The 11,057-nt window shown below is 53.3% G+C and overlaps 1 non-coding gene across 1 annotated transcript; it reads right to left on the bottom strand.

Annotated features, from left to right (window-relative positions):
- On the bottom strand, positions 1–74 carry TRNAN-GUU (transfer RNA asparagine (anticodon GUU)). Its single transcript has one exon. It is a non-coding gene; the product is annotated as a tRNA-Asn (tRNA).
- Between the last annotated feature and the right edge of the window lie 10,983 nt (positions 75–11,057).

Here is an 11,057-nt window from a genome sequence, read left to right on the forward strand (position 1 = left end):
CATCACCGGGAGGGCTCGAACCTCCAACCTTTCGGTTAACAGCCGATCGCGCTAGCCAACTGCGCCACGGAGACAGTCGTGTTCCACTGTCACCACCATCAGAACATATCTTCAAAGCTATCAGCGCAAAGAAAAAAGCAACACACCACTCCCGGGAGGGCTCGAAACTCCAACCTTTCGGTTAACAGCCGATCGCGCTAGCCAATTGCGCCACGGAGACAGTCCTGCTCTACTCTCACCACCATCAGAACATATCTTCAAAGCTATCAGTCCAAAGAAAAAAAAGCGCCGCATCACCACCGGGTGGGCTCGAACCTCCAACTTTTCGGTTAACAGCCGATCACGCTAGCCAATCGCGCCACGGAGACAGCCCTGCTCTACTCTCACCACCATCAGAACATATCTTCAAAGCTATCAGCCCCCAGAAAAAAGCGCCGCACCACCACCGGGTGGGCTCGAACCTCTATCTTTTCGGTTAACAGCCGATCGCGCTAGCCAATTGCGCCACAGAGACAGTCGTGCTCCACTCTCACCACCGTCAGACCATTTCTTCAGAGCTATCGCCCCAAAGAAAAAAAAAGCGCCGCACCAACCCCGGGTGGGCTCGAACCTCCAACCTTTCGGTTAACAGCCGATCGTGCTAGCCAATTGCGCCATGGAGACAGTCCTGCTCCACTCTCAGCACCATCAGAACATATCTTCAAAGCTATCAGCACAAAGAAAAAAAGCGCCACACCATCACCGGGTGGGCTCGAACCTCCAAACTTTCGGTTAACAGCCGATCGCGCTAGCCAACTGCGCCACGGAGACAGTCGTGCTCCACTCTCACCACCATAAGAACATATCTTCAAAGCTATCAGCGCAAAGAAAAAAGCAACACACCACTCCCGGGAGGGCTCGAACCTCCAACCTTTCGGTTAACAGCCGATCGGGTAAGCCAATTGCGCCACGAAGACAGTCCTGCTCCACTCTCACCACCGTCAAAACATTTATTCAGAGCTATCACCGCAAAGAAAAAAAGCGCCGCACCACCACCGGGAGGGCTCGAAACTCCAACCTTTCGGTTAACAGCCGATCGCGCTAGCCCATTGCGCCACGGAGACAGTCCTGCTCCACTCTCACCACCATCAGAACATATCTTCAAAGCTACCAGCGCAAAGAAAAAAGCACCACACCACTCCCGGGAGGGCTCGAAACTCGAACCTTTCGGTTAACAGCCGATCGCGCTAGCCCTTTGCGCCACGGAGACAGTCTTGCTCCGCTCTCACCACCATCAGAACATTTCTTCAAAGCTATCAGCCCAAAGAAAAAAAAGCGCCGCACCACCACCGGGTGGGCTCGAAACTCCAACCTTTCGATTAACAGCCGATCGCGCTAGCCCATTGCGCCATGGAGACAGTCCTGCTCCACTCTCACCATCATCAGAACATATCCTAAAAGCTATTACCACAAAGAAAAAAAGCAACACACCACTCCCGGGAGGGCTCGAAACTCCAACCTTTCGGTTAACAGCCGATCGCGAAAGCCAATTGCGCCACGGAGCCAGTCCTGCTCCACTGTCACCACCATCAGAACATATCTTCAAAGCTATCAGTGCAAAGAAAAAAGCAACACACCACTCCCGGGAGGACTTGAAACTCTAACCTTTCGGTTAACAGCCGATCGCGGTAGACCATTGCGCCACGGGGAAAGTCTTGCTCCACTCTCACCACCATCAGAACATATCTTCAAAGCTATCAGTGCAAAGAAAAAAAAAGCGCCGCACCACCACCGGGTGGGCTCGAACCTCCAACCTTTTGGTTAACAGCCGATCGCGCAAGCCAATTGCGCCACGGAGAGAGTCCTGCTCCACTCTCACCACCGTCAAAACATTTATTCAGAGCTATCACCCCAAAGAAAAAAATCGCCGCACCACCACCGGGAGGGCTCGAAACTCCAAACTTTCGGTTAACAGCCGATCGCGCTAGCCAATTGCGCCACGGAGACAGTCCTGCTCCACTCTCACCACCATCAGAACATATCTTCAAAGCTATCAGTGCAAAGAAAAAAGCAACACACCAATCCCGGGAGGGCTCGAAACTCCAACCTTTCGGTTAACAGCCGATCGAGCTAGCCCATTCCGCCACGGGGACAGTCGTGCTCCACTCTCACCACCGTCAGACCATTTCTTCAGAGCTATCGCCCCAAAGAAAGAAAAAGCGCCGCACCACCACCGGGTGGGCTCGAACCTCCAACCTTTCGGTTAACAGCCGATCGCGCTAGCCAATTGCGCCACGGAGCAGTCTTGCTTCACTCTCACCACCATCAGAACATATCTTCAAAGCTATCAGCGCAAAGAAAAGAGCAACACACCACTCCCGGGAGGGCTCGAAACTCGAACCTTTCGGTTAACAGCCGATCGCGCTAGCGCTTTGCGCCACGGAGACAGTCTTGCTGCGCTCTCACCACCATCAGAACATATATTCAAAGCTATCAGCGCAAAGAAAAAAGCAACACACCACTCCTGGGCGGGCTCGAAACTCCAACCTTTCGGTTAACAGCCGATCGCGCTAGCCCATTCCGCCACGGGGACAGTCCTGCTCCACTCTCACCACCGTCAAAACATTTATTCAGACCTATCACCCCAAAGAAAAAAAAGCGCCGCACCACCACCGGGAGGGCTCGAAACTCCAACCTTTCGGTTAACAGCCGATCGCGCTAGCCCATTGCGCCACGGAGCAGTCTTGCTTCACTCTCACCACCATCAGAACATATCTTCAAAGCTATCAGCACAAAGAAAAAAAAGCGCCGCACCACCACCGGGTGGGCTCGAACCTCCAACCTTTCGGTTAACAGCCGATCGCGCAAGCCAATTGCGCCACGGAGACAGTCCTGCTCCACTCTCACCACCATCAGAACATATCTTCAAAGCTATCAGTGCAAAGAAAAAAGCAACACACCAATCCCGGGAGGGCTCGAAACTCCAACCTTTCGGTTAACAGCCGATCGAGCTAGCCCATTCCGCCACGGGGACAGTCGTGCTCCACTCTCACCACCGTCAGACCATTTCTTCAGAGCTATCGCCCCAAAGAAAGAAAAAGCGCCGCACCACCACCGGGTGGGCTCGAACCTCCAACCTTTCGGTTAACAGCCGATCGCGCTAGCCAATTGCGCCACGGAGACAGTCCTGCTCCACTCTCACCACCATCAGAACATAGCTTCAAAGCTATCAGTGCAAAGAAAAAAGCAACACACCACTCCCGGGAGGGCTCGAAACTCCAACCTTTCGGTTAACAGCCGATCGCGCTAGCCCATTCCGCGACGGGGACAGTCGTGCTCCACTCTCACCACCGTCAGACCATTTCTTCAGAGCTATCGCCCCAAAGAAAGAAAAAGCGCCGCACCACCACCGGGTGGGCTCGAACCTCCTACCTTTCGGTTAACAGCCGATCGTGCTAGCCAATTGCGCCACGGAGACAGTCTTGCTCCACTCTCAACACCATCAGAACATATCTTCAAAGCTATAAGCGCAAAGAAAAAAAAGCGCAGCACCACCGCCGGGTGGGCTCGAACCTCCAATCTTTCGGTTAACAGCCGATCGCGCTAGCCAATTGCGCCACGGAGACAGTCCTGCTCCACTCTCATCACCATCAGAACATATCTTCAAAGCTATCAGTGCAAAGAAAAAAGCAACACACGACTCCCGGGAGGGCTCGAAACTCCAACCTTTCGGTTAACAGACGATCGCGCTAACCCATTGCGCCACGGGGACAGTCTTGCTCCTTTCTCACCACCATCAGAACATATCTTCAAAGCTATCAGCGCAAAGAAAAAAAGCGCCGCACCACCACCGGGTGGGCTCGAACCTCCAACCTTTCGGTTAACAGCCGATCGCGCTAGCCAATTGCGCCAGGGAGACAGTCCTGCTCCACTCTCACCGCCATCAGAACATATCTTGAAAGCTACAGCCCCAAGAAAAAAAAGCACCGCACCACCACCGGGTGGGCTCGAACCTCCAACCTTTCGTTTAACAGCCGATCGCGCTAGCCAATTGCGCCAAGGAGACAGTCCTGCTCCACTCTCACCACCATCAGAACATTTCTTCAAAGCTATCAGCACAAAGAAAAAAAAGCGCCGCACCACCACCGGGTGGGCTCGAACCTCCAAACTTTCGTTTAACAGCCGATCGCGCTAGCTAACTGCGCCACGGAGACAATCGTGCTCCACGCTCCCCACCGTCAGAACATATCTTCAAAGCTATCAGCCCAAAGAAAAAAAAGCACCGCACCACCACCGGGTGGGCTCGAACCTCCAACCGTTCGGTTAACAGTCAATCGCGCTAGCCAATTGCGCCACGGAGACTGTCCTGCTCCGCTCTCACCACCATCAGAACATATCTTCAAAGCTATCACCACAAAGAAAAAAAAGCGCCACACCATCACCGGGTGGGCTCCAACCTCCAAACTTTCGGTTAACAGCCGATCGCGCTAGCCAACTGCGCCACGGAGACAGTCGTGTTCCACTGTCACCACCGTCAGAACATATCTTCAAAGCTATCAGTCCAAAGAAAAAAAAGCGCCGCATCACCACCGGGTGGGCTCGAACCTCCAACTTTTCGGTTAACAGCCGATCACGCTAGCCAATCGCGCCATGGAGACAGTCTTGCTCCGCTCTCACCACCATCAGAACATATCTTTAAAGCTATCAGCCCAAAGGAAAAAAAGCGCCGCACCACCACCGGGTGGGCTCGAACCTCCAACCTTTCGTTTAACAGCCAATCGCGCTAGCCAATTGCGCCACAGAGACAGTACTGCTCCACACTCACCACCATCAGAACATATCATCAAAGCTATCACCACAAAGAAAAAAAACGCCGCCCCACCAACGGGTGGGCTCGAACCTCCAACCTTTCGGTTAACAGCCGATCGCGCTAGCCAATTGCGCCACGAAGACAGTCCTGCTGCACTCTCACCACCATCAGAACATATCTTCAAAGCTATTACCGCAAAGAAAAAAGCAACACACCACTCCCGGGAGGGCTCGCAATTCCAACCTTTCGGTTAACAGCCGATCGCGCTAGCCCATTGCGCCACGGAGACACTCTTGCTCCACTCTCACCACCATCGGAACACATCTTCAAACAATCAACGCAAAGAGAAAAAAGCGCCGCACCACCACCGGGTGGGCTCGAAACTCCAACATTTCGGTTGACAGCCGATCGTGCTTGCCCATTGCGCCACGGGGACAGTCTTGCTACACTCTGACCACCATCAGAACATATCTTCAAAGCTATCCGCGCAAAGAAAAAAAAGCGCCGCACCACCACCGGGTGGGCTCGAACCTCCAACCTTTCGGTTAACAGCCGATCGCGCAAGCCAATTGCGCCACGGAGACAGTCCTGCTCCACTCTCACCGCAATCGGAACATATCTTCAAAGCTATCAGCACAAAGAAAAAAAAGCGCCACACCATCACCGGGTGGGCTCGAACCTCCAACCTTTCGGTTAACAGCTGATCGCACTAGCCAACTGCGCCACGGAGACAGTCGCGCTCCACACTCACCACCATCAGAACATAACTTCAAAGCTATCAGCGCAAAGAAAAAAGGAACACACCACTCGCGGGAGGGCTCGAAACTCCAATCTTTCGGTTAACAGCCGATCGCGCTAGCCAATTGCGCCACGGAGACAGTCCTGCTCTACTCTCACCACCATCAGAACATATCTTCAAAGCTATCAGCCCAAAGAAAAAAAAGCGCCGCACCACCACCGGGTGGGCTCGAACCTCCAACTTTTCTGTTAACAGCCGATCACGCTAGCCAATTGCGTCACGGAGACAGTCCTGCTCTACTCTCACCACCATCAGAACATATCTTCAAAGCTATCAGCTCCAGAAAAAAAGCGCCGCACCCACACCGGGTGGGCTCGAACCTCTAACTTTTCGGTTAACAGCCGATCGCGCTAGCCAATTGCGCCAAAGAGACAGTCGTGCTCCACTCTCACCACCGTCAGACCATTTCTTCAGAGCTATCGCCCCAAAGAAAAAAGGAACACACCACTCGCGGGAGGGCTCGAAACTCCAATCTTTCGGTTAACAGCCGATCGCGCTAGCCAATTGCGCCACGGAGACAGTCCTGCTCTACTCTCACCACCATCAGAACATATCTTCAAAGCTATCAGCCCTAAGAAAAAAAAGCGCCGCACCACAACCGGGTGGGCTCGAACCTCCAACCTTTCGGTTAACAGCCGATCGCGCTGGCCAATTGCGCCATGGAGACAGTCCTGCTCCACTCTCAGCACCATCAGAACATATCTTCAAAGCTATCAGCACAAAGAAAAAAAGCGCCACACCATCACCGGGTGGGCTCGAACCTCCAACCTTTCGGTTAACAGCCGATCGCGCTAGCCAACTGCGCCACAGAGACAGTCGTGCTCCACTGTCACCACCATCAGAACATATCTTCAAAGCTATCAGCGCAAAGAAAAAAGCAACACACCACTCCCGGGAGGGCTCGAACCTCCAACCTTTCGGTTAACAGCCGATCGGGTAAGCCAATTGCGCCACGAAGACTGTCCTGCTCCACTCTCACCACCGTCAAAACATTTATTCAGAGCTATCACCGCAAAGAAAAAAAGCGCCGCACCACCACCGGGAGGGCTCGAAACTCCAACCTTTCGGTTAACAGCCGATCGCGCTAGCCCATTGCACCACGGAGACAGTCCTGCTCCACTCTCACCACCATCAGAACATAACTTCAAAGCTATCAGCGCAAAGAAAAAAGCACCACACCACTCCCGGGAGGGCTCGAAACTCCAACCTTTCGGTTAACAGCCGATCGCGCTAACCCATTGCGCCACGCTGACAGTCTTGCTCCACTCACACCACCATCAGAACATATATTCAAAGCTATCAGCGCAAACAAAAAAAAGCGCGGCACCACCACCGGGTGGGCTCGAACCTCCAACCTTTCGGTTAACAGCCGATTGCGCTAGCCAATTGCGCCAGGGAGACAGTCCTGCTCCACTCTCACCGCCATCAGAACATATCTTCAAAGCTATCAGCCCAAAGAAAAAAAAGCACCGCACCACCACCGGGTGGGCTCGAACCTCCAACCTTTCGTTTAACAGCCAATCGCGCTAGCCAATTGCGCCAAGGAGACAGTCCTGCTCCACTCTCACCACCATCAGAACATATCTTCAAAGCTATCAGCACAAAGAAACGAAAGCGCCACACCACCACCGGGTGGGCTCGAACCTCCAAACTTTCGGTTAACAGCCGATCGCGCTAGCCAATTGCGCCACGGAGACAATCGTGCTCCACGCTCACCACCATCAGAAAATATCTTCAAAGCTATCAGCCCAAAGAAAAAAAAGCGCCGCACCACTCCCGGGAGGGCTCGCAACTCGAACCTTTCGGTTAACAGCCGATCGCGCTAGCCCTTTGCGCCACAGAGACAGTCTTGCTCCGCTCTCACCACCATCAGAACATATATTCAAAGCTATCAGCGCAAAGAAAAAAGCAACACACCACTCCCGGGCGGGCTCGAAACTCCAACCTTTCGGTTAACAGCCGATCGGGCTAGCCCATTGCGCCACGGAGACAGTCACGCTCCACTCTTACCACCATCGGAACATATCTTCAAAGCTATCAGCACAAAGAAAAAAGCAACACACCACTCCCGGGAGGGCTCGAACCTCCAACTTTTCGGTTAACAGCCGATCGCCCTGGCCAATTGCGCCACGAAGACAGTCCTGCTCCACTCTCACCACCATTAGAACATATCTTTCAAGCTATCAGCCCAAAGAAAAAAAAAGCGCCGCACCACCACCAGGTGGGCTCGAACCTCCAACCTTTCGGTTAACGGCCGATCGCGCTAGCCAATTGCGCCACAGAGACAGTCGTGCTCCACTCTCACCACCGTCAGACCATTTCTTCAGAGCTATCGCCCCAAAGAAAGAAAAAGCGCCGCACCGCCACCGGATGGGCTCGAACCTCCAACCTTCTGGTTAACAGCCGATCGCGCTGGCCAATTGCGCCACGGAGACAGTCCTGCTCCACTCTCACCACCGTCAGAACATTTCTTCAGAGCTATCATCCCAAAGAAAAAAAAAAGCGCCGCACCACCACCGGGTGGGCTCGAACCTCCAACCTTTCGGTTAACAGCCGATCACGCAAGCCAATTGCGCCACGGAGACAGTCCTGCTCCACTCTCACCACCATCAGAACATATCTTCAAAGCTATTACCACAAAGAAAAAAGCAACACACCACTCCCGGGAGGGCTCAAAACTCCAACCTTTCGGTTAACAGCCGATCGCGCTAGCCCATTTGGCCACGGAGACAGTCTTGCTCCCTTCTCACCTCCATCAGAACATATCTTCAAAGCTATCAGCCCAAAAAAAAAGCGCCGCACCACCACCGGGTGGGCTCGAACCTCCAACCTTTCGGTTAACAGCCGATCGCACTAGCCAATTGTGCCACGGAGACAGTCGCGCTCCACTCTTACCACCATCGGAACATATCTTCAAAGCTATCAGTACAAAGAAAAAAGCAACACACCACTCTCGGGAGGGCTCGAACCTCCTACTTTTCGGTTAACAGCCGATCGGGCTAGCCCATTGCGCCACGGAGACAAACTTGCTCCCTTCTCACCTCCATCAGAACATATCTTCAAAGCTATCAGCCCAAAGAAAAAAAGCGCCGCACCACCACCGGGTGGGCTCGAACCTCCAACCTTTCGGTTAACAGCCGATCGCACTAGCCAATTGTGCCACGGAGACAGTCGCGCTCCACTCTTACCACCATCGGAACATATCTTCAAAGCTATCAGTACAAAGAAAAATGCAACACACCACTCTCGGGAGGGCTCGAACCTCCTACTTTTCGGTTAACAGCCGATCGCGATGGCCAATTGCGCCACGAAGACAGTCCTGCTCCACTCTCACCACCATTAGAACATATCTTTCAAGCTATCAGCCCAAAGAAAAAAAAAGCGCCGCACCACCACCAGGTGGGCTCGAACCTCCAACCTTTCGGTTAACGGCCGATCGCGCTAGCCAATTGCGCAACGGAGACAATCGTGCTCCATGCTCACCACCATTAGAAAATATCTTCGAAGCTATCAGCGCAAAGAAAAAAGCAACACACCCCACCCGGGAGGGCTCGAACCTCCAACTTTTTGGTTAACAGCCGATCGCACTAGCCAATGGCGCCACGGGGACAGTCCTGCTCCACTCTCAGCACCGTCCGAACATTTCTTCAGAGCTATCAGCCCAATGAAAAAAAAGCGCCGCACCACCACCGGGTGGGCTCGAACCTCCAACTTTTCTGTTAACAGCCGATCACGCTAGCCAATTGCGTCACGGAGACAGTCCTGCTCTACTCTCACCACCATCAGAACATATCTTCAAAGCTATCAGCCCCCAGAAAAAAAGCGCCGAACCACCACCGGGTGGGCTCGAACCTCTAACTTTTCGGTTAACAGCCGATCGCGCTAACCAATTGCGCCAAAGAGACAGTCGTGCTCCACTCTCACCACCGTCAGACCATTTCTTCAGAGCTATCGCCCCAAAGAAAAAAAAGCGCCGCATCACCCCCGGGTGGGCTCGAACCTCCAACCTTTCGGTTAACAGCCGATCGCGCTAGCCAATTGCGCCATGGAGACAGTCCTGCTCCACTCTCAGCACCATCAGAACATATCTTCAAAGCTATCAGCACAAAGAAAAAAAGCGCCACACCATCACCGGGTGGGCTCGAACCTCTACCTTTCGGTTAACAGCCGATCGCGCTAGCCAACTGCGCCACGGAGACAGTCGTGCTCCACTCTCACCACCATCAGAACATATCTTCAAAGCTATCAGCGCAAAGAAAAAAGCAACACACCACTCCCGGGAGGGCTCGAACCTCCAACCTTTCGGTTAACAGCCGATCGGGTAAGCCAATTGCGCCACGAAGACTGTCCTGCTCCACTCTCACCACCGTCAAAACATTTATTCAGAGCTATCACCGCAAAGAAAAAAAGCGCCGCACCACCACCGGGAGGGCTCGAACCTCCAACCTTTCGGTGAACAGCCGATCGCACTAGCCAATTGTGCCACGGAGACAGTCACGCTCCACTCTTACCACCATCGGAACATATCTTCAAAGCTATCAGCACAAAGAAAAAAGCAACACACCACTCCCGGGAGGGCTCGAACCTCCAACTTTTCGGTTAACAGCCGATCGCCCTGGCCAATTGCGCCACGAAGACAGTCCTGCTCCACTCTCACCACCATCAGAACATATCTTCAAAGCTATCAGCACAAAGAAAAGAAAGCGCCGCACCACCACCGGGTGGGCTCGAACCTCCAAACTTTCGGTTAACAGCCGATCGCGCTAGCCAATTGCGCCACGGAGACAATCGTGCTCCACGCTCACCACCATCAGAAAATATCTTCAAAGCTATCAGCCCAAAGAAAAAAAAGCGCCGCACCACTCCCGGGAGGGCTCGAAACTCGAACCTTTCGGTTAACAGCCGATCGCGCTAGCCCTTTGCGCCACAGAGACAGTCTTGCTCCGCTCTCACCACCATCAGAACATATATTCAAAGCTATCAGAGCAAAGAAAAAAGCAACACACCACTCCCGGGCGATCTCGAAACTCCAACCTTTTGGTTAACAGCCGATCGGGCTAGCCCATTGCGCCACGGAGACAAACTTGCTCCCTTCTCACCTCCATCAGAACATATCTTCAAAGCTATCAGCCCAAACAAAAAAGCGCCGCACCACCACCGGGTGGGCTCGAACCTCCATCCTTTCGGTTAACAGCCGATCGCACTAGCCAATTGTGCCACGGAGACAGTCACGCTCCACTCTTACCACCATCGGAACATATCTTCAAAGCTATCAGCACAAAGAAAAAAGCAACACACCACTCCCGGGAGGGCTCGAACCTCCAACTTTTCGGTTAACAGCCGATCGCCCTGGCCAATTGCGCCACGAAGACAGTCCTGATCCACTCTCACCACCATTAGAACATATCTTTCAAGCTATCAGCCCAAAGAAAAAAAAAGCGCCGCACCACCACCAGGTGGGCTCGAACC

This window comes from Rhipicephalus microplus, chromosome 3 (assembly GCF_043290135.1).
Source record: "Rhipicephalus microplus isolate Deutch F79 chromosome 3, USDA_Rmic, whole genome shotgun sequence".
NCBI lineage: Eukaryota > Metazoa > Arthropoda > Arachnida > Ixodida > Ixodidae > Rhipicephalus > Rhipicephalus microplus.